General features: G+C 41.6%; 1 pseudogene; it reads right to left on the bottom strand.

Annotated features, from left to right (window-relative positions):
* The window catches only part of LOC102189410, a 75117-nt pseudogene continuing 61829 nt past the window's right edge, over positions 7777-21064 (bottom strand).

Genomic DNA, 21064 nt, shown 5'->3' with positions numbered 1-21064 from the left:
GGTTGAGGGCAAGAGGAGAAGGGAGAGACAGAAGATGAGATAGTTGGAAAGCATCACTGACTCAGTGAATATGAGTTTGAATAAGCTCCGGGGAGATGGTGAAGGACAGGGAAGTCTAGTGTGCTGCAGTCCATGGGGTCACAAAGAGTCAAATATGACTTAGCAATTGAACAACAAGTGTAAAGAACAACTTTTGTGGAGGCAAAAGTTCTGGAAAGAGATAAAACCATAAGCTTATAGTTTTGTCCTATTGTTAACAGAGTGAATGATTTCCATAAATGATCTTTCCTTTTTGCTTACGTATGTCTTTATTTATTTTTTAGGGTTGCATTAATTGCAATCATTGGTTTAAGACATCACCATTTGTCCATGCATGGCTCATCATTTTTGTTTAGTTTGTTGAATAAGATAAAGCACAACCAATAATCCAGTAACAAAAACAAAACATTAACACCTGACCAATAACCTACATTTGATCATTATTTCCCCTCCTACCTCTTTGCATTCATCACTTTAGGTACATTCATCACTTTAGGTACATTCATCACTTTAGGTAACCATTTCTTCTGTCTCAGAGTGATCATTATCTTATTCCTTTCTTTTTACATAACTCTCTTGCTTCTCTAAATACTACTACCATGTGGTTTTAAAAACCATAGTTGTTTTAACTTTTATGGTGAACAGAATCTTTTGAAACCTCTCTTTGCATTTACTATTATTATGCTTAGATTTATCCTTAAAGGTTGATTATACTCCCGATTATACTCCACATAAGCTGGTTGATTATATACCAGACTTCACTCAGGCCCTGCCCTCTTGGTTCACTACTCCTCTCTAGATCTCTGCTGTCATCAGGAGTATTTAATGCACATTCCATACATGTCTTGGAGAAGACGATAGCACCCCACTCCAATACTCTTGCCTGGAAAATCCCATGGATGGAGGAGCCTGGTAGGCTGCAGTCCATGGGGTCGCCAAGAGTTGGACACAACTGAGAGACTTCACTTTCACTTTTCACTCTCATGCATTGGAGAAGGAAACGGCAACCCACTCCAGTATTCTTGCCTGGAGAATCCCAGAGACAGGGGAGCCTGGTGGGCTGCCATCTATGGAATCGCACAGAGTTGGACACGACTAAAGTGACTTAGCAGCAGCAGCCACACGTGTCTTCTATGGTTCACAGGCAAACGCTTTTCTTGAGTGTATGTCTAGAATTGCTGGGACATAGACTAAGGAATGTTTAACTTTACATGAACATACTAAATGTCTTCTAAAATAGTTGCTCCTCTCTCCATTCAATGTGAGATTTTTTTTTCCTAATATAATTGATACTATAAGGGGTTCCATTTTGATTTTTTCATTTCTTTGGTAATTAATGATATTGGCCACCTTTATTTTCTTTTCTATGGAATGTCTGTTCAATTTTTTAAAAGTATTTTCCTATTTTCAAAAGTTATCTGTACCTTCTTTACTGATTTTTAGGAGTTAGTTCTTTTTACATAAGTGAAAGTGAAGTCACTCAGTCGTGTCCGACTCTTTGCCACCCCGTGGACTGTAGCCTACCAGGCTCCTCCCGCCATGAGATTCTCCAGGCAAGAGTACTGGAGTGGGTTGCCGTTTCCTTCTCCAGGGGATCTTCCCAACCCAGAGATCGAAGCCAGGTCTCCCGCAGTGGAGGCAGAAGCTTTAACCTCTGCTTCCCTGGTGGCTCAGAGGTTAAAGCATCTGCCTCCACTGTGGGAGATCCGGCTTCAATCCCTGGGTAGGGAAGATCCCCTGGAAAAGGAAATGGCAACCCATGGACAGTAGTCTTGCCTGGGAAATCCTGTTAACAGAGGAACCTCTTGGAGTATGGTCCATGGGGTCACAAAAGAGTCAGACATAACCAAGCACGCAGACACAGACACATGTTAGTAATAATTAAAAGAATTTTCCTGTTAGTGAAAATAGCATTTAAAGCTTTTGAAATTAAATTTTGTTTGTTGTGTGAAGATACTCAGTTTCATCTTATTTTCACAATTTAATGTATTAACCAAATTCTTCTTTTCCAATGATCTCAGACACTACCTCTTTCATATATAAGTTTTTAGACATGTATAAGCTTCTCAACAGACTTTCTGATTGATGCTCTGGTCAAATTGCTATCAGTACATTGACATATAATTTTTTCACATATATTTTAGAATTTATTAAAGTCTAAAAGCACTTTTCTGGAATCCTGCTTGAAAATATAAAGAGAATTGATATCAGCAGCATTGAGGCTTTAAATACATGCATTTATCTATTTCTTTAATATAGAATTTCTTCAGCAATGTCTAATAGATTTTAAGTGTGCTGCTGCTGCTGCTGCTGCTAAGTCACTTCAGTCGTGTCCAACTCTGTGTGACCCCATAGACGGCACCCCACCAGGCTCCGCCGTCCCTGGGATTCTCCAGTCAAGAACACTGGAGTGGGTTGCCATTTCCTTCTCCAATGCATGAAAGTGTAACTGGCACTTATTTTTTAAGTTTGCCCCTATGTTTAATATTTTTATTCTATTCTAAATGGTATTGCTTTTTAAAAAAATTCTGTTTCTAATCACTTGTTGCTAATATGTACAATGACAATAGATTTTTGTATAGCATTTTTATCTTGAATAATCTCACTAACTCATTTATTAGTTCTAGCAGGTTTTTTTTTTTTTCGTAGATTTTTTATAATTTAGCAAACTAACTCAGAGGGGTTTATTGTTTGCTTTACACAGATGACTATGTTAACTACAAAGAAAAACAATTTTACTTTTTCCTTTCTAATTCCCAGTATAGTATCAAATTGAAGTGAGGAGAACAGAAAACATTGTTATCTTCTTGATCTTAGGCGAAAAGTAGTGTTCGGTATTTCACTATTAGACATGATGTTAGCTATATTTTTAAAAGCTTGTTAGAAGCTCCGATAAATTTTATAAAGTTTTCTTATATTCTTAGTCATTTCAGAAATTTTGTGATGAACTGATGTTGGATTTTTGTCAAATGCATTTTTTAATATTTATTGAGTTAATCATATGTGTTTTTGTCTATTCTGTTAATGTGATTAATTGCATTGATTGATTTTTAATTGTTAAACCAACTTTGCATTTAGCCATTATACATTATATTTTTGCTAGATTTTACTTGCTAGTATTTTATTGAGGTATCATATCTATGAAAGTTATTGGTATATAGATTTTGTTTAATAATGCAGTTTTTTATTAGATGTAAATAGGTACAACCATATTTCTTTTACTATATATCATTCCACCTTCCATGCCTCTGTTCACAAATTGTGTAACAATGAACAAAAGGAAGAATTGTGTTTTACATCAATTGTATTGTGATAACATTGTGTGTCTTTTCATTGTTTGGGTTCAATATTATATTTATGAATTATCCATATATATACACACACACACACAAAGGCCATAGGACTTTGCTGACAAAGGTCTGTCTAGTTGAAGCTATGGCTTTTCCAGTAGTCATGTATGGATGTGAGAGTTGGACTATAAAGAAAGCCAAGCATCAAAGAATTGATGCTTTTGATCCGTGGTATTGGAGAAGACTCTTGAGAGTCTTAGATTGCAAGGAGATCAAACCAGTCCATCGTGAAGGAAATCAGTCCTGAATATTCATTGGAAAGACTGATTCTGAAGCTGAAACTCCAATACTTTGTCTACCTGATAAGAAGAACTGACTCATGGGAAAAGACTCTGATGTTGGGAAAGACTGAAGGCAGGAGGAGAAGAGGGCGACAGAGGATGAGATGGTTGGATGACATCACCAACTTGATGGACATGAGTTTGAGCAAGCTCCAGGGGTTGGCCATGAGGACAGGGAGGCTTGGCGTGTTGCAGTCCACGAAGTTGCAGAATTGAACATGACTGAGTGACTGAACTGAATTGATATATATACATATAATTCCTTCTTTCTCATTCATATACTGTATTTGATAATATGCATATACCATACCATGTTCATCCCTTCTCTGCTCAACTTTTAGGTTGATTCCAAAGGGAAGGGTGAATGACAGTCATTCAGTCATGTCCAACTCTTTGCAATCCTATGGACTGTAGCCCCCCAGGCTTCTCTGTCCGTGGGGATTCTCCAGGCAAGAATACTGGAGGGGGTTGCAGTCCCTTCTCCAGGGTATCTTCCTGACCCAGGGATTGAACCTGGGTCTCCAGCATTGAAGGCAGATTCTTTATAATCTGAGCCACAGGGGATGACCTAAAGGGAGGGGATATATGTATCACCATGACTGATTTGCATCGCTATATGGCAGAAACCAACACAATATTATACAAATTAAAAATAATAATAATAAATAAAAACTAGTATGTTCCCCCAAAAATAGAGTTATACACAATCAAATGCTGATGAAAATGAGGAAACAGCCTCACGTACAGTGATGAGACTATAATGTTGTTTTTACATCACTTACAGAGGCATGTGAACCCATCACCCAAATCGAGTATGGATGTTGCGACTGATGTGTGACACAAACACATACGTGGCACAATTTTCTGTGTCTTAGTTTTACTCTCTGACTTTAAATAGATAAATCTTATTTTAACAGTATTACTTAGCTTCTACCATTTAAAAATCTCTTCACAAACTTTTCACGTGTTGGACAAATGATTTTCATTAAAAACTCTGGAGGACAGCAGAATTGAAATGACTTGCCCCATTTATGAATGGAGAAGCTGCTAAAAAGAATTTTTTAAACACTCCACATCTCACAACTAGTAAGTAAGACCTTTTGGTTCTTAATTCAGTGTTATCTTCATCAACAAGTTTGTATTATTTCAACCTATCTACAGACTGTAAGATGTCAGGTCAGGAAGATAAGAAGCTGACATGAAACTTCTGAGTTTTCTGAAACATTTCTAGTTCACAAGTTTAACACATCTTTAAATTCCCAGATATAATCAGACTTGACCTATCAGTTCAGTTCAGTTCAGTTGCTCAGTCATGTCTGACTTTGCAACCCCATGGACTGCAGCACGCCAGGCTTCCCTGTCCATCTCCAACTCCCAGAGTTTACTGAAACTCATGTCCATTGAGTTGGTGATGTGCCATCCAGCCATCTCATCCTCTGTCGCCCCCTTCTCCCATCTTCTATCTTTCCCAGCATCAGGGTCTTTTTTGTGAGTCAGTTCTTCGCATCACATGGCCAAAGTATTGGAGTTTCAGCTTCAGCATCAGTCCTTCCAATGAATATTCAGGACTGATTTCCTTTAGGATGGACTGGTTGGATCTCCTTGCAGTCCAAGGGACTCTCAAGAATCTTCTCCAACACCACAGTTCAAAAGCATCAATTCTTCGGCGCATAGTCCAAATTTCACATCCATATATGACCACTGGAAAAGCCATAGCTTTGACTAGACAGACCTTTGCTGGCAAAGTAATGTCTCTGCTTTTTAATATGCTATCTAGGCTGGTCATAACTTTCCTTCCCAGGAGCCAGTGTCTTTTAACGTCATGGCTGCAGTCGCCATCTGCAGTGATTCTGGAGCCCTGCTGGTCGCTTAAATGGAGAACTTCATGTTTTGTACCACCTGGTGACCTACCTACTTAATCAGTACAGAAGACTTAGAAGTTTCTCTAAATATTATATTTTAGTAAATTTCTCAGTGACTTTGGAAGCAATCAGTTGTCAGCAGCAACTTCAAGTTATTAGTCTTCTTCTTCAGAAGAGTATTAAATCTGCGAGAGTAGATCAAAAGCAAAACTGAAGGAAAGAGTAGCATTAACACTCATGAGTGGCCAGGAGCTTTGAATGCATTAAACTGACTTCAGCCACCAGTCCTGTGTGGCAGTTCTCTTTATCTTCTTTTTACAGATGGGGGTCACATTTTTCCAAAGTGGTAGGTCAATGATATACTACTTGGTCACTTTGACACCATATCTGGATTATGTTGTTTTTTCCCTCAGATTTGTGTGTCATAATGCACCACAGAGATTTCTAAAGAAATATTTAATAAATAACAAAACCATCAGCAGCTTCCACCAAATTCTTCTCTTTTAGCACTGGTTAATAACCATGAACTGATTGAGCAAGAAGAAAAAGTAGAAATAGCTGAAATTCAACTACTTAAAATGTGTCAAAGACTGTGCTAGAATTTAGACAGATATTTATCCTTAAATCCCTGCTGAACTTCATGGAGAAGGTACTGATTTTATCTTCATTTTACAAATGAGAAAATGGAACTTTAGAGATTAAGTAAAGTTTTGAAGGTTGCACAGCCAGCAGTAACAGGGTTGGATTCAACCTGAAACCAGCTGACTCTTAAGCCTTTGTTTTCACACATGCATATGTTAGTAAAAGATGGTACCATGTGTGAATGTAAAGTAATCCTCCAACCTTTGTAACAAACATTTTAAAATAGTCATGCTTCAACAAGTGGACATTCAGAGCATTAAAGTTGCTTAGACCAGGGGTCCTTAGCCTCGGGACACCGCACCGCCTGTCAGACCAGCAGCAGCATTAGAAACAAAGCAGATAGTAAATGTGGTGCACTTGTTCCATCCCTAAACCACTCCCCAACCCTTGGTCCCTGGAAACATTTTCTTCTGTGAAACTGGTTCCTGGTGCCAAAAAGATTGGTGACTGCTGGGTTAGATTTCTGTTTTAGTGCAACTTAAATTTTAGTGAAGGAGAGATGGAACAATAAATAAATTGCTTAAATTTTAGTGAAGGAGAGATGGAACAATAAATAAATAGCTAAAAGCTTAAATTTTAGTGAAGAAGAGATGGAACAATAAATAAATAGCTTAAATTTTAGTGAAGGAGAGATGGAACAATAAATAAATACCTTAAATTTTAGTGAAGGAGAGATGGAACAATAAATAAGTAGCTGAATAAGATTTTCAGGTAGTGATACTTGCTTTCAACATAAAGCATGGTAATGTGCCAGTTAGTGAGTGACTGCAGCTCTGAGATTTCCGCCGTGACCAGAATGACACAGGGAGTCAGCCGTGTAAAGTTCTGAGGACAGAGAGATGAAACCAAGGGCATAGAAAGTGCAAAAACCCAAGAGCGGGTCATCCAAGCTTGGAGAGTGTGTGAGGGAAACCGATGCACCAGACCTGCTGGATTCCAGAGCAGATTAAAGTGCGTAGCACGGAGCACTGAGAGGCAGACAGAGTCTACGTATCATAGCCTCTTCCAGCTATGGTGAGGAGCTCAAAGCTAACTCTAACAGGAGGCCTTTGGGAGATCTGAAATGGGAGATGTATGAAAAATCCAGCTGGGGTTAAAAAATACCAATTTGTGTGCATATGGAGTATGGACTGTTGAATGTAAAACGTGGAGTCAGGCACACCACTAACCCCTGATGCTGGGAAAGACTGAAGGCGGGAGGAGAAGGGGATGACAGAGGATGAGATTGTTGGATGGCATCATTGACTCAATGGACATGAGTCTGAGTAAACTCCGGGAGTTGGTGATGGACAGGGAGACCTGGCGTGCGGCAGTCCGTGACGTCACAAAGAGTCAGCCATGACTGAGAGACTGAACTGAACTGAACTGAACCGCTAATCTGAGCAAGAGATGACGGTGCCCTGGACCAAGGCGGTGGAAGTGAAGAAAGGCACACAGGAACGGATTAAGAAAAGAAGAATTAATAAACAGGCCTTACTGAGAGATTCGCTTTGGTGGACAGAAAGGAATTGATTTCTCCTAGAGTTTTGCTTGGCCAGTCAGATGTTTGTACCATTTACTGAGACGAAGAATTTTAAACATTGGGACAGGGAGGGATGCGGGTTAGGGAAGAAGCAAAATCCAGTTTTTGTACTTGGAGTGGAGATTGTTGACCACATGAAGTGTGGGACACCTCCGACACATCAGGGTGAAGACAACGTATTTTACTAAGTCTCTGTGGCAAATCTTCAAGAGAAAAACAAAAACAAACTTCTGTTGAATGTTTATTGAAACTTAGAGGGAGCATAACATTTTCTAAGATCTCAAAATGGATAAATGTGTAGCTGAAGGCCTAACCTGATCTGAGGACCGTGGCGTACCTTGAGTCTCTCATGGTGATGGACGACCCCTGCCCCACCCCCTCAAACCCCAACGCCCCACCGCCTGCCCAGCAACACAGCCAGACGCTGATGCAGGCACTCACACACTGTCATGCAGGATGACGTATTAGAGTCCAGAGTGATGGCTGGGCACGGAATTAGTCACTCACAAAGCACATAGTTGGAAGACCCATGGCTCTCCTGGGGAGTAATCATTTCACAGATGAAATACACAGGTGCACTGGGATTGGCTTGCATCCACACTGATTTCCCAGAGGAAGTCTTGCTCGAACTTTGCAAAGAAAAAAAGACTGTAAGAGTGCTTCAAATGTAGAGTACCCAAAGAAGCACTTTCCAGCCACATAAGATAAACAGCTCCTTACTCGGGGGTGTGTCCACCTAAAGCACCTTGCAGAGCAGCCTCTTCGGGGACTCCCCACGCTATCACCATAAGTTCTTGGCAGGAGAGAGAAACTTTGGGAGATTAGGGTAGGAAGTGCTGCTGGAGGGAACCAGTCTTGTATCTTCCTTTTTTGGGGTGATACCCAATAAGTCCACTGACTGTATAAGAACTGAGAACACATAAACTCAGTGCCAAGAACACAAAGATCTCCCGAGTCCCTGCCCAGTTCTTCCTGCCACCAGCATGCTCTTCTGTCACTATAATGACATACTTACTTCAAGATAAATACTAGGTTCCTCTTTTCTGTACAAAACGGCATCCCTTGTGCTTGCTGCCCTCCTGTGCTCCTCCTCACCACCCAAGGGTCAGGCTCCTGGAAGCTGGAACCCCTGAGGGGTGCCACAGCCTGATAAGCAGACCCAGAGATGCGCTCCAAGCCCAGCTGCCTCTGGGGCACTTGGAGAGCTCTGGGAAGATGACCGATGTGCACACGATGAGGGGGAGCTCTCAGAGGATATTGGCAGCGGTTCAGTCGCCAACCAGCTGCAAAAAGCTTTAAAGGACAGTGTTGCATAAAAAATGAAAAATGTTGATTGAGGACATATTGCCCTTGATTGAATGCTTGAAGGAAACCTGCTGGCAGAAAAAAAAAAAAAAAAAAGATATGGGAATGAAAGAGGGGAAGGGAGAAGCGTGGGCAGGGAAAAACAGGTTTGCCTATCCTGCCAGCTGTAGAGAAAGCTCTAATTGTCCATCCACAGCAGACATCCTAGGAAGTGAAATTCTGTGTTATCTACTAGAAATTCAATCATAGGGATCAATGGGGATCTTGCCACGTTTTTGCTTTGGGATAGCCCAGAGCTTAGAATTGTCCTCAGCTTTTCTGAAAATGCCTATACAGTGGGTCCGCATCATATCCCGTCCCTGCCAACTTTGTCTAAAGTCCCCAGAAGGGTGGAGCAGGAAGAGGGTGTATATTTACAGCATTTGGAGCCAGGCTTTGGGGCTTTATAATCCACGGACCTCCAAAGATGTAATTTGCTTGTATTCTCAGAGATGCTGGCAGCTATTTTATTATTTATCCCTGTGGGGGATCTGGCTCACTACCAACAAACAATGAAGCTTGCTCTCGCTCCCCACGAGTTATGTGGTCAATGGTTTAAACGTGACTGTTCTGAGGACTCCCCTTTCCAAAGTACGGTCACTCACAGGTTATCGCTGCCTAGGGAGGAAAGATTTCTGGGGAATGTTCTGGATTTCTTGATTGTGGGAGGCTATAGTGTGATCTGAGTGAGAAATAATTTTTGTGTAAGATGACTCAGACCCACCATCCAGCACAGTTGTACACCTCACTAGAATTCCTGGGTATAGACTTGGCGACTGACCTCATGTCTATAGAATCACGGAATATAAGCATAAGAAGCAACTCGGACCATCAGCCACAACACAAAGCAAAATGATGTTGATCCCTTAACCCCAAGCAGTCACTGAGGGGAGAGAATGTATATTAAGGATCCTAAGGAACAGTTCCATCACCAGGAGGTAGAGGAGGAATTTTCCAGCTTTGCAGATAGAGAGGCACAACATCCATTTACAAAGATTCTATTGCTTGATCTTGAAGGCTGGATTTTGAAAAGTCATCCTAGAAAACGCTGTGTCTTCTATTGCTGATGAGAGGAAAAAAGGACAGACACAATGGCTCTCAACTGTCAGAAAGTGGGTTTGTTGTTAGTCCCCATCACTGCAGTCTTTAAGTCATCAATACAGTTGATATTAAAAGTACTCAATATAAGGCTTCACCTTTCCAAAGTCTTATGGAGTAGCTGTGCAGCACTGTTAATTAGAAATGTGGGGGGAATGGAATTGTGTGACCCTGTGTCAGTGATGCTGAGAAATGATTCAAGTAACCCTTCATGATACATCCCTTCATTGTCCTCTATGGGAACAGTGAACCAGATAAAGCCAGTAATAAGCATTTGCTTATTATTGTTGTTATACAACAACTTTGGCCTTCCCTGGTGGCTCAGATGGTAAAGAATCTACCTGCAATGTGGGAGATCCCATTCGATTCCTGGGTTGGAAAGATCTCCTGGAGAAGGGATAGACTACAGACTCCAGTATTCATGGGCTTCCCTGGTGGCTCAGACAGTAAAGAATCTGCCTGCAATGCAAGAGACCTGGATTCAATTCCTGGGTTGGGAAGATCCCCCAGAGGAGGATGGGGCAACCCACTCCAGTATTCTCACCTGGAGAGTCCCCATGGACAAAGGAACCTGGTGGGCTGCAGTGCACAGGGTCACAAAGAGTCAGACACAACTGAGTGACTAAGCACATACAACAACTTCACAAACAATACAACTTTTCTTAGGAGATATTACTAGGTCAGAATCTTTTGACTTATCAAACCTACTTTTAGGAATGTATTATAAAAAAAAAACATGTAGATGGCCATTAGACTTGGCAAAAATTATGTTCAACACAATCTTTGTCATCACAAGAAAATTTTCTAAACAATCAGAGTTTTAGTAATAAAAGTACAGTTAAAGTTTGATCAACTATATCGTACAACACTATACAGATGTAAAAATGTGATGTTGTAGAAGATAATTTATCCATATAAAAAGATATTTAAAAATATTTGGTGAAAAAGTCAAATAGATTTCTAAATTGTATGTTAAGTATGATCCATTTTAGGTTCAGTCACCAAGTCGTGTCTAATTCTTTGTGACCCCATGAACTGCAACATGCCAGAGGACAGAGGACTCCACTACCTCCCAGAGTTTGATCAAATTCATGTCTGTTGAGTCGGTGAGGCTACCCATTCATCTCATCCTCTGCCGCCCTATTTCAGGTAGTTAAGATATGAAGTGAAGTGAAGTGGAGTGAAGTGAAGTCGCTCAGTCGTGTCTGACTCTTTGTGACCCCATAGATTGTAGCGTACCAGGCTCCTCTGTCCATGAGATTTTCCAGGCAACAGTACTGGAGTGGATTGCCATTTCCTTCTCCTGGGGATCTTCCCAACCCAGGGCTCGAACCCAGGTCTCCTGCATTGTAGACAGACGCTTTACCATCTGAGCCACCAGGGAAGTCCAGTTAAGATATAACATGCAGAAATATTCTGGAAGTCTGAAAAATAATTAACACACTAACAGCAATTTTTTTTAAAGGCAAGAGATGGTTTATCTTCTTATCTTCATTTAAATTTTGAAATTATTCCAAAATGAACACTTATTACTCTTGTAATAAAAAGTAATGTGAGGAATTTTAATAAAGAAGTCCTTCATAAGTTAAATGTAATTCGTTAACGAGAACGCATGTAGCTCCAGCCACCAGGCCCTGTCCTTGAGAGGGGAGGGGATGACCCAGAGGACAGGAGAACATCCCATTGTCCAAGGACTCATGGCTCTGGGTCACCGACTAGGGACTGAAGATGCAAAGAGTGAGGAGCATCTGTTTTCTTTAGGTGGCCTTGTGGGAACATCTCTGAGCCCTGTTGCCTTTTTCCGTTTGTTTAACAGTTACAGAATATATCCAGGCAGAAATTCACCACCTGCGCTCTCTACAGTGACAAAAACAGTTCTAGGTAGGGCCCATCATCTTCCCAACAATTCACTGAGGTCTATCCAGTACACCAGAGCATGAGGACTTGAAAGCCTTCTGCCTGGACCACCCTTCCTCCTCCTTGTATCCAGTAGTTACTCCCTGTATCTCTCATAGAGTCCTCAGATCAAATATCTCTTTTTAGAGAAGTATTTTCTGACCATTCTGTCTAAAATAGCTGCCACCCACCCCAATCACACTGTCACTCTCCACTTCTGCTCTGATTTTATGCATAACATTCATCATCACCTGATATATATAGAGAGAGTGTGTGTGTGCATGTGTGTGAAGGCTCTGAGCACTTTGTGTTTGCTCTAGCTCAGATGTCTACAACATGTGGCTGTGTGATAGGCACCTACATCAATTTTGGGTGAATTAATGAATAATTCTGATGTCCTAGGAGAAGGCAATGGCACCCCACTCCAGTACTCTTGCCTGGAGAATCCTATGGATGGAGGAGCCTGGAAGGCTGCAGTCCATGGGGTTGCTGAGGGTCGGACACGACTGAGCGACTTCCCTTTCACTTTTCAGTTTCATGCATTGGAGAAGGAAATGGCAACCCACTCCAGTGTTCCTGCCTGGAGAATCCCAGGGATGGGGGAACCTGGTGGGCTGCTGTCCCTGGGGTCTCACAGAGTCGGACATGACTGAAGTGACTTGGCAGCAGCAGCAGGGAAAGTGAAATAGACATCCAAACACCAAGATTAGTTTTAGGCTCATATCTATGGTGTTGAGAGAGGCCCAGAGAGAAGAAAACCAGGAGAATTCAAACTCTGTCGCTGAAGAAGATGAAACCACTTTTGACCTCAAAAACGTATTGACCGGGTAGCATAGAGCCCTGTGTTCACTAAGCTGGTGTTGTAAGTACAATTCCTGTTTGGCACAGTTGCACTTAAGGTCTGGATCCATTTTGCACAGTGTAGACACAGGGTCTCTGTATTTGTGTGTGGAGCTCAGGGAGCTGCAATTGCCATCACTGCCTAAATGAATGCCACACCCCTTCTCCTGGATCAGCGCTGGGATGGTTGCCAGTAGGCTTTGAGTGATAAATGTGAAAATGTGGGAGACTTTGAATGGTCAACAAAAGCCATCAATACAGCCATCAAAATAATTAAATTCATGTCTTGTTGGGTCAGAGTTATCATCTTCATACAGGGGGCTGGGGAAGATATGGGATAATTGATTACAGCTGCCCAACAGCCTGGATTTGATAAGACTCTTTCCAACCTTGAATCTTCATCTCACCAAATATCCTGTATTATGATGTAGACCTTCCAAATCACGTGGACCTTCTCCATGTTGAATCTGAGCCACACACTTTGCAACAAGTAACTCGTAAGGCACTCTCCCCAGAGAAAATGGTCTGTTTGATTTATTATGTGACTTTAAGTAGTATGACTGTTTAGAGAATTTGCAGACTTCACAGCCAAAACTATTTCCTTTGGAAAAACATTATTTAGGGTGAGATCCTTGAGAGCAAAGATTGTTTTATTATTCTCTGCATCCACTGGATATAGCAAAATGCTTGCAACATAGGACTCCTTTCAAAAGTATTGGCTGTTCTGTTAAATGACTGAATGACATGAGGTTTGTTTCTAAATCTGCAGGGTTGTGATGCTACTCAGGTTCCCAGGAAAGGCCAAGACACTTTCTGATACTTCAGATTTCATTTTAATGTCTCTTGAAATTGCTCTATTTGTATAACCTACAGGCCATGTGTAACACTGAATGATCTCCTGGAATGCAGTCTGATAATCAGGTTCTGAAAGTGATGATTTTCAGTGCAGCCCAAGGCTGACGGACTGAACAAGGAAAGGCAGAGGGTGAAAAATGCCCTCTGAGACTCCAGTCTAGCCAGGAGAAATAGCACATTCATGCCACAGCTCTGTTATGAATATTCCAATCCAACTTCACATATTGCACTTGAGATGAGGTATCAGGGGCCAGAATGCGGCAAAGTAATAAAGCACAAAAACAGAAATGGAGAAACAAAGAGACCAGAGGCTGGTCTCTTCCAGGAATAAGCAAGTATCTATCTAGAGGCAGACTTTTGCACTGAAACTTAGCTCACATCTCCCACTCATTGAGTGATATGGCCTTTGGCAATGCCACTTAGCCTCAGTCTCTGCCTAGGCAGCACAGTTGTGAAGACGATCAAGTGAATTAATAACTATGAATGGGTTTTATATGCTATCATGCACTATCCAGATGTCAGTTATTAGGCTCTCAGTATGCAAAAAGAGAGACTGTATTGAATAAAGCAGACCATGTTCACCAACATAATCAAAACTGGTGTTTTCAATACTTCCTGCATTAGGCATACAGCGATAAAGCCAGTGGTGTGTTGGAACCAGTCCCCATGACTTCTGAGAAATGATTGTATGCATCATTGTCAAGTCTTGATGTGGCTGGTCTGAAATCAGCCTGGGCAGTAGTTTGTATCTACCTTATCAAATTTGGCAAGAACTACAAATTGAGGACTCTATCCCCACTTGAGAGACAGTTATTAAATTTTCACCATCACACAATTGTGTGTTGTGATAAAATGTGAATTTTTTCACAGTTAATGTTGCTTTTCTTTTTCTTATGTCTAGTACAGGTAATATTTTTCCATTGGCTTTGCACTAGCCCTTTCAGACGTCAGCATTCCCATGGATTAACAAACTAATCAGCATTCACCAGAGGAGGGAGAAAAAAATAAGCTCTAAATCTGAAGCCTCTGTCCACCTTGCTCAGATGAATTTAAATTCCAAGGTCTATATATTCTTCGATTCCATATGGTACCATGAGGTCTCGGTAAATATCATTCGACGACTCTGATTTAGTAACAGTAACACACACACATTTATATATATATATTCAAGTCATCTGCCATCTGCTGGACTTTGTAAATGAGTCAGAAGCCCCAGTCAACGCAACAGCATTCATGCATACTAACCTCCAACCTTATGGAGATGGTTTGATTCAATAGTTTCTCCGTGACTGTTAAAAAACTATTAACATATTTATATTCTTAAAAGTGTCACTAGCCTATAAGTTAATGGAAAGATCACATTTTCTGTCTGCTGGCTCCCATTCAAAGATGAGTTCCACTGCAGAATAAATTTATGTATCTCCTAAGAATATGGGGGTGGGAAGGGTTAGCCTTGTTCTTCATTCATCTTGCCCTACATATACCCTAACTTTATCATGAACTTGACTCACGTTTCAAGATTCGGTACTCAAAACAGCAATATTCTCTTTAACCGAGGTCCTGAGAATGAGTCATATAGAACTGTGCCCCAAGTATTGAAGCTTGATTTTTTACCTTGAGGAAGATTTGCTTTGGGAAACAGGCATGCTATAGAAAGAGCAAAACGGGAAGGTGAAGACATTACAAGAGTTTTGGGTGATTTCTGACCTGCACACTTTCTGCCAGGGCAGCCCAGGGTTGTTGTTGGTTTTTTTTTTTTTGCCTTCTCAATTTTGAATAGCCTGGTGTTTAAAGGATCATTTTGTCTTTCCACCCCCTGCTCCCCAATCGAAACAACAAAAGAAGGAATTTAACCTCATATCCTCGCTCTGAAATTAGCTCTATTGTCAAAAGATGACAGCTGTATCCTGATTTCAAGAATTTCATGTTGGAATAAAACAGCGTTTTTGAAACCATTGTGTTACTTCAAACAGATCTATAATGGTCCCTCGGCAAACCATTTGCAGAAGACGTGGGTAAGTAAGATAAAAAGACACCATTTCTAAAGAGTTGCTTTTATGGTCTAGGTCAGAGTGCTCTCTCCACGTTGTTCATTCCCAGTCGAATTCCCTAATAGTCTATCTCCTCCGCGAACAGATGCCCGGCCTCATGTCGGAACCAGATCGCGCCACCGCTGAGATGCTATCCAGCTCCTTCTTACTGAGCCGTTTCCCTAGCAGATGGTGCGATGCTGCAGGCATACTCCTTCCTGTTAATTACCAGCCTTCGCTACAGATGGAAATGTCAGTCAGCCTCACAGGTCCTGGTTCCTGCCATTGCCTCAGTCCATAGCCCCTCTACCTAGGCAAGACGCTGCCAACACACACCATGTGTTTTGTGACTGCTGACTAGGCAGGCAACAAAAAACAACTTACTTCATGAATATTCATGGCGGAATGTTTAAAGTTCTGTTCATCTGCGATGCTTATAGATCTGCTTAAAGGGGGTTGCACCTTCCTAAGAACACTCTGCCCCTTGTTTATCTACACTGAAGAGATGTGAGTTACCAAAGTGAGTTGCCATGGCAACAGAGAGAGGACCATTAAATGTCGGCCATTTGGAGCCTTCTGTGGGCACATCAATTTCTGACTAACGCTCTTCCCATACCTTTAAGTGTCACTTAATTATTCTTGTCCTGCCATAACAGACCAATAGTCACCAAGCTGAACTGATTAGCTAATAACAGTGGGTTTTTATAAAACCCCGATTATCTCATCTGCACATACATACCCCAAAATGAATTCCTTGTTCCTTCCTGGTGTGTAAACATACTAAATGCAGATAAACGAATTTCAGCAGTCATTCTTTGTTCTGTAAGTCAAATTCTTTTACCCTCTGTGGACAACCCTTTGGGAATCAAAAATGGGTATCTTTACAGGTTTATGCAAGAAAGTTAGGGCTCAGGTTTTGAGAGTAGAGAAAGAGAGGGGAAACCTGAATCAGGCATTTTACTGAAGGTGATTCAGACAAGACTTCCTCAACTGGTACATTCTCCAGGATGCTGTGTTTAAAGGTAAGGTGATGGAGAATGTCACAGCCACTCAGCACCATGTCTTCCCAGCAGGCCTTCCTGTCTCTATGATTTAACGCAGAGAAAAAATATTAAGTGTCCCAAACACAGGCAAAAAGCTTCAAGTGAAGGTCATTTTCCTCAGGACAAAGTCTCTCAGCACACTGGGAGAGGCAGCTTACATGAGTTCTGAAAGATTTATTTTTTAAATAATGAGAATTGTTTTTCCTTAGATATTTCTTGCTGTGGAATGAGGTTCCACCCTATGTGATTTCTAGTGGGGAGGAGAGTGGTCAGAAAGAGTATGGGAGGTGTGAGCATTCCTGAGCTGGAGAACTGTACATAGTAGGGCAAGCTGGGAGACATTCTTTGGGCATCCCCATAATCATGAAGCTTAGGTCTTCTTTCCAGATTCCCTTTTAAGAAGAAAATTTGATCTGTATGCTTTTCATGTTTAGAAGGGAAAGAAAGCATGTTTAGGTATTTTACAAGCAAAACAGAGATAAGCTTATTCTGAATGGGGCAGCTGGAAACAAAACAAAACTATGCTATATATATTTTCTAGGTGGTGCTAGTGGTAAAGAACCCACCTGCCAGTGCAGGAGACAAGGGTTTAATTCTGGGTTGGGAAGATCCCCTGAAGGAGGGCATGACAAGCCACTGCAGTATTCTTACCTGGAGAATCTCATGAACCGAAGAGCTGGACCGCCTACAGTCCATGGGGTCACAAAGAGTGGGATGTGACTGAATGCACGCACACACACACACACACACACACACACATCTCATGAGGTGCTAGGAGAAGCTGCTCCAGAGTTGGTATGAAGATGATATCAGGAGAGTAGCCAGAACCCTCCATCCCCTGGTTCAATATTCACGACTGTGTCTCTCAATAAATACATGCAATGATGGTGCTTAACAGGCTCACTGAAAAAATAATGATGTTGAAAGATGTGTATACATTATACATAATTTCATTATAAATCTTATTCACAGAAAGGATGTGTATCACATCATGTACAAATAACAATAAAGTATGTAACACTCTTTATTATAGACTCTATACAAGCTCTATATAAACTGATTCTTACAGAATGTTATCATTTATTTTTGCCAACTCATATCTGTAGACGATCTGTGATTTCAATTCAACCATGATTTGAAAACTCAATTGTATTTACTTTCTGATAGCTCTATTCCTATTAAATTTATTATCATTACATCTGAAAGATGATCTATTGTTAAACACTTTTCTCACTCTCACACACACTATATTCATTAAGCTGAAACCTCTTTCAGCTTCATCAGTATGAATGTCAGAATTTCACCCATTGTTCAGTAGCGTGAGTGGCTTATTTGCTTAACTGGATAACAGTATTTAAATACTAAAGAATATTTCTTCAATTCTTTTGTGCCATTCACAAGGTAGTGACTACCTGCACAACACATGTTAACTGTACTAAGTATTATTAATATTTTCTCCATCACTATCTCAAGCCTAGTCAGTTACCAAAACAATAAATCAAGCTTTTATTTGTAGTGTTTGCCAATTTCTGTAGTATAAATGCTCCAGCCATGGGAAATATCAAGCTACTGATATGATGTCATTGTATGTAAATCTGGGAAAAGATATGGAGTAGAACATTTGATTTTTAATAGTGGCCACACTTAACAGCCAACTTACAAAATTCCTGAAAATTCAGCGTAGACTCTTGAAGGCTAGCGTGAGTCAGCCCAAATACCAACTTTATAGTCTTATCTTTATGCTTTTTTTTTTTTTACCTCTCACCTCTTTCACAGGAATAAAGTCATATTCCAAATATGTGTGTTCCATATTTGTGAAGTTACATGAATTTGCAAAGTCCTAGTTAGGAGGAGCTTAATAAATTGTTGAATAAATTGAATTGAATGGATGCACACTTAATGAAGCTAGTTGAAAAGATGAAATGCAAACACATGGAAAGTTTAATGACATTTGGCTGGCATTTGCTTTGTGCCAAGAGAGCTTTCCTAGGAAAATAAAACTTCAGAGGGGAGCAGGACCTTTCCATATAGTGGAGTCTGGTCAGGTCAGGTCAGGGACTTGACTTGAGCTTAGAAGATGGTTAGGACTTGGTTAGGTGGAGATGAAAAAAAGGAAATTTCAGCTGGAAATTCCATGGGGTCCATGGAGCCGTGAAGAGCCAGACACAACTGGGCAACTGACACTTTCACTTATATTTCGTGTGTTTTAAAGGGGGGCAATAATCGGATACTTCCATGGTTACCAAGAGGATGACACAGCCACCTTAGAGTGCTTGACATAGGTATGGCAGGCGTTCCGTTTCTGCTAATTTCCTTCCTCCAAGTCAAGACACTTCTGAATGGTGCTATCTAATGAAGTAAAAAACCAGAATAAGATCTTTTTCAGTCTCACTAGTTCTATCAAACAGTGTCCTCCACATTCTTTCAACCTAGAGAGGGCCAAGCCCAGGGAACGCTAATAAGCCTCCTGAACACAAGCCCCGCTGGGCGAGCCTTTGGTGCTGTCCCGTGCATCTGCCAGGTTGGATCCTGCTCCCAAGTTTGCCAAAAATCTGATCCCTCATTTCAGACTGCCTGCTCAAGACATGTGGGCCAGCCTGAAAGCAGAAAGACAACATTTCGGACAGCCATTCCCCAAACCATAACCCCAACAGATGTCTGTGTGGGGGACCCAGACCTCTTACGGGAAAGGAAGAGCAGCTTGTTTAAAGGCATCACAGTTCCTCTGCCCGAAAATGAGGCAGGAACTGGAGATGTGTCTCTGAGACAGAAAGCAGAGTCAGAAGGCAGCAAAGAGTCGGCATGCGTTTAAAAGAGGCAAAGGAATGAAATCTGCTCCTGGCCATCACAGGAGGCTGACGCAATCCAGGCTCACTCTGGGGACGGCCCTGGTGCCAGCGACGGAGGCCACGTGGCTTCTAATGTGGCCAGGCCCTGCTGCAGCCCAGAAGACCAAGGGAGCCGCCAGATTTCCACCCAAGGACAGAACCAGCTTTAGCAGCTGGTGGGTGAATTAGCTTCAGGCCCATCAGGTGGAGGGACATTTGAATCTTTCCCTTATCGATAGAAAAAGAAGAGAGCATCTTAGGGAACAGAGCTACCATCAACTCTACTTTTTTTTTCCTTTTAGTTTCTTATTGCAGACTCCTTTGGGGTACAAGGAGAAAGGGACAGTAGAACAGACAAGCCTTGGAGCCTGAAGAATATGGATTCGTGACACATCAGAGTGTGGAAAGCTGGTCAGGAGTCTGCATGTTTTTCAAGCAGAATTCCACTTTTGTCAATGGAGAGCTTACAAGGTGTTATCAGCTCTTGAGAGCAGAGCACAGCTTTACATCACCAGCTCTTTTAAAAATGCTGGACCCCTAATATTTGCACAGAAAATATTATTGACCTGCTTCTGCTTCTAAGATTTTACCTCGATGTAGAGCAGACTGTCTTCATAATCTCCTGTCCCCGCAAGGTGCCCTAGCAGAGACTGCAGCCTTATCCTGAAAGCATGGCAGAAGAGGTTCCTGAATTGAGCAGAAACCTGCACCAAGTACAGTGAAATTCAGGGAAAGCCAAAGCCCGGCCTTTTGAGCACTGTCCTGCCACCTGGTGGCTGGATCACTAAATTGCAAGGGCAGTTTTCTGTGCTCAGCGAGCCTGTTCAGTGAATTTGCAAAACCATCCTGAGGTGAAGCCATTTAGACAAATGTCAGAGAGATGCGAGCATTTCAGAAAGATGAGTAGGGGGGAAAAAAATAAGCATATGTTGTGAGAAAAATAACTTCCCTGATGAGAAAGGCCAAATCAGTTGTGAGTGGGCAGGTAGGGAACAGAGGAAGCAAGTGTAGCACCCGGGATGTGGGCAAGAGACCACACGGGCTGGCGAGCGGCTTATTCCAGGAAGAGCTACCTCGCCAACAGGCTGAGGTCAGCAGTTCCTACGCAGCCCTGAGAGAGGGGGTCTGGTGCTGTTCTGGTCTCCTCTTTCTCTGGGATTTTAAGCCCATATTTTAAAGCCTTTCCAAGATGGCAGAAAAGCCCTTTGCTTTCTTAATCATCAGCAAGCCCCATCTCCATTTTCGTTTTCTTCCTCCCGCTTGTGTTTACTTTATTCCTGCTTCTTTCTTTATTCAGCAGGCATTAACCACCTTCTCCGTGTTGGCGATTTTTCAGTGGGTGTGTGGTATACACAGATAGCATGGGGAACACAGAAAATGGAGAAGGGGAGAAAAATAAGCGGACAGAGCCCAGAGAGACACATGTAACAACAG

Source organism: Capra hircus, chromosome 11 (genome assembly GCF_001704415.2).
Source record: "Capra hircus breed San Clemente chromosome 11, ASM170441v1, whole genome shotgun sequence".
NCBI lineage: Eukaryota > Metazoa > Chordata > Mammalia > Artiodactyla > Bovidae > Capra > Capra hircus.
The sequence above is the reverse complement of the archived record's forward strand: the minus strand, read 5'-3'. Positions and strand labels throughout refer to the sequence as shown.